This window comes from Marmota marmota, unplaced genomic scaffold (genome assembly GCF_001458135.2).
Source record: "Marmota marmota marmota unplaced genomic scaffold, marMar, whole genome shotgun sequence".
NCBI classification, from domain to species: Eukaryota; Metazoa; Chordata; class Mammalia; order Rodentia; family Sciuridae; genus Marmota; species Marmota marmota.
The window spans coordinates 950,272-954,265 of NW_026000244.1; the positions used below are offsets into that span (position 1 = coordinate 950,272).

At 45.4% G+C, this 3,994-nt stretch overlaps 1 pseudogene; it reads left to right on the top strand.

The window, feature by feature from the left end:
* Window positions 1-504: 504 nt before the first annotated feature.
* LOC107159598 lies at window positions 505-2,711 on the top strand (annotated as a pseudogene).
* Window positions 2,712-3,994: the final 1,283 nt, after the last annotated feature.

The window sequence follows — 3,994 nt, forward strand, 5'->3', positions numbered from 1 at the left end:
ACTTGGGGCTGCGCGAGACTGGCCCGAGACTCAGCCAAGAGTGCGACCACGAGCCGCCGGCAGCCCCAGATAGAGAGCCTGGGCCAGAGGATCCCATCCTGGTGCAGCTGGCAGTTCGAGGCCCGGCGACTCAGGAGCAGTAGGCGACGCAGGTCCCTGAGCCAGTTCCACCCCAGCCCCGGAGGGATTCTCAGGTCCCCTCCCCACGGCTCGCAGAATTCCCTCTGTTTTCCCCTTGTGCTTTCTGGAGGATTTTATCCCTAGCTCTAGAACTGCCTTCCGCTAACTCTCTAGGTTTGCTTTGGGAGATAACTTGTTTTGCTCCAATCCACATTCCCTTTCCTTGACCACCATCAATCGGATGTTCTAGATGACTGGAGTTTTGAGTTGGACTTTTGTGTCCCCGCCGGAATGGGGCTTGATCCTAGAGCACTGGGGGTCGGGTGGAGGTGTTACTGTAAAATGCAAGTTGGATAAAAGGAGGACCTCTCGCTAAGGGTCCCGATGAGTGGCACACAGTCGACTATCACGGACAGATTTCCCCTCAAAAAACCTATAAGGCACGGAAGTATTTTGAACAGAGAGTCACCAACAGATAAGAAGCAGAAAGTTGAAGGCGGTGCATCACAGGTCTTGTTCAGCATTGTGTAATCATCCAGAAAGGTGACAGTAGATTTGGGCTGACAGTCAGTGGAGACAATCATTCAGTCTGTGAAAGAAGATGGAGCAGCCATGCGGCCTGGAGTACAGACAGGTGATCGAATCATCAAGGTGAATGGAACTCTGGTGACTCATTCGAACCATTTGGAGGTGGTGAAACTAATCAAATCTGGTTCTTATGTAGCTCTCACTGTTCAGGGATGCCCTCCTGGGTCGCCCCAGATTCCACTTGCTGAATCTGAAGTAGAACCATCAGTCATTGGACATAAGACTCCCATCATGACATCCCCTCACTCACCTGGAGCATCTGGGACTATGGAGCAAATCACTAGTCCTATGCTCATGGGGGAAGAAAGTAATGTGGTTCATAACCAGAAAAATGTTGCAGAAAGAACAGGAACGGCTACAGTTATTGCAGGAAGATTACAGCCGAACACCTGCCCAAAGATTGCTAAAAGAGATACAAGAAGCCAAGAAACACATTACTCAGCTGAAGAGCAGTTATCCAAAGCCACAAGCTCTGCTCAGGATGGAGCTGTAGTTACTCCCTCCAGGCCTTTAGGTGATGCCTTAACAGGCAGTGAGGCAGAAATGGAACCTGGAAATGGACTGGGCAGGACTGACTGGAGCAGTGGAGATGCATCTCGGCCTAGTAGTGACAATGCAGATAGTCCCAAGAGTGGCATGAAAGAGAGGATTTATCTAGAGGAAAGCCCAGAGAAAAGTTAAGCAATTCAGGACACTGACACGCAGTCACTTGTTGGGAGTCCCTCAACCCATGTTGCACCTCATATAATTGGAGCAGAGGATGATGATTTTGGTACTGAACATGAAAAGATCAATGGGCAGTGCAGCTGTTTCCAGAGCATTGAGTTGCTAAAATCTCGCCCTGCTCACTTGACTGTTTTCTTACACCATGTAGTTTCACAGTTTGACCCAGCAACATTGCTATGTTATCCCTATTCAGACCTGTACAAACAGACCAATTCCAAAGAAACTCATCGCATCTTTCTTGAGTTTCATCAGTTCTTCCTGGATCCATCTGCACACCTGAAGGTTTCTGTTCCTGATGAAATATCTGTAGATCTAGAAAAGAGGAGACCCGAATTATTCCTGAGGATCTACATCGCCACTATATCCAAACTATGCAAGAAAAGAGTCCACCCAGAAGGTCAGAGGCATTTGGAAGATTTTCAGCAGAAACGTAGTATGGGACTGACCTTGGCTGAAAGTGAGCTGACTAAACTTGATGCAGAGCGAGACAAGGACCAGGTAATTTTAGAGAAGGAGAGGGCATGCGCAGAACAGATCATTGCCAAAATTGAAGAAGTGTTGTTGACTGGTCAGGCTGTAGAAGAAGAAAAAGAGTTCCACAATGCAGTATGTTATTCTCCTGTATATGAAGCATTTGGGAGTAAAAATGAAAGAACCTCGAAATCTGGAGCACAAATGGGGTTGAATTGGATTCCTTCCAAAAATCAAGCAAAGTATGAAGAAAGATAGAGAAGGCAAAGAAAAAGGGAAGCCAAGAGGAATCCCTAGCATCCTAGGACCCCCAAGGAGACCAAGTCATCATGACAATAGTGCAATTGTAAGGGCCATGGAACTATAGAAGCCACTCCACCCTAAACATTTATCCATGCCTTCATCTGTGAGTCCGGAACCCCAGGACTCTGCTAAGGTGCGGCCATGTGGCTTAGAAAATGAAGGAACAGACACTGGATACCTTTCTGCCAATTCCGTGTCCTCTGTGGCTTCAGGAAGTAGGGAAAGAAAATGATATAGGATCAAAACAAGTTGGAGAAACACCAGCATCTGGAGACTCATTGGATGGCACACCTCATATTCCCAAAACCATATTTGATTTCCCACCTCCTGCATTAGACCAAGTGCAGGAGGAGGAGTTTGAAGTAGAAGGGGTGATGGAACATGGGACACCAAAGCCCTTTAGAAAGTTCGATAGCATAGCCTTTGGAGAAAGTCAAAGTGAGGATGAACAATTTGAAAATGACCTAGAGACAGAGCCACCCAACTGGCAAGTACATTCATAAGATAGAGGCTGACCTTGAACACTTGAAGAATGTGGAGGAAAGTTATACCATTCTTTGCCAAAGGCTGGCTGGATCAGCCCTCATAGACAAGCACTCAGATAAAAGTTAAAGCTGAATGTCCTGGAGGTGACTGCAGGTTGTTGGATTTTGAGCATTTGCCTTGTATCAACCACATCCTGGTTCCAGTGTGGACACAGAGAGAGTGTGGCAGAGGATCTGCCTATGAACCACTTGGGGTTAGCCATATCCCGAAGTGCCCAGAGCAGGACTAGTTCTTCGCAGTCTGGCAGCTGCACTGGTCTGTCAGTGAGGGAATGTCTATTCTCTCACTCTTCTCTCCTCACTGTTGGAAAGTTGTTTTTATTCAGAACAAAAACCAAATGTATGGAGCTTTGGGTGTAGGACATAAAATTGTACTTAGACATAAGAAAAAGAAAATCAGATGTATTTATTTGATTTTCATTCCATATTTCAAAGCACATTTTAATTTTTATTTTGCCTTGTTTTATTTTAATTGAGTAGTGAGAGTTCTGGCCCTTTGTATTTAGTACACCCAAGGATCAATTGCTCCTGAAGTGAAAAGGTCAGGATGGGGTATCAGGAGGTTGGGTAGAGAGGATATGAAGCAGAGGGAGGAAAAGCATCCCATATTCACTAGTTGTATTCCATACCCTCTGCTGTGCAGCAGGCTGATTTTCTGAGGGTCACCCCAAAGGCATGGTGGTCCCTATGTACAGAAGATGTGAGCTATGTGCTGCCCAGAGGTTAGAGAATAGTGGGCTTCCTCTCACCCTAATGCAAGCACTGCTTCTCTGTAGCTGGGATATACCCCCAATTAACAGGAATCCTCAACATAATAAATAGCAGGCAAATGGATGTATTCTCTTCTGTTGTCATCTTTTCTAATGAGGGTTGGGATTTGGGAGGGAGAGGAAAGCATTTTTTTTTTAATTTTCTTGACTATAAATTTATTATTCTTGGATTTGTTTCATTTTTATAATTCTACATTAGATTTTGGCATTTGTAAAATCATTCCTGCAGATAAGGCAGGAAGTAAGAACAAATAAATGGAAATGCTTCAGTGGTGGTGGGGGTTGCTAAGGAATGTTGGGAAGGTTATCTAAAATGAATCACTGCTGAGTTGAACCATGGCTACCATAAGCCATGGGTACTGCTGGATTATAAGGCCAGTAAAATATTAGTACCCGGAGGTTTGACCCTAATTTTTTGCACTAATGGTGCCAAAGGGCTCTTTGAGTCACAAGGAAAGCCAGGGTGGAGTG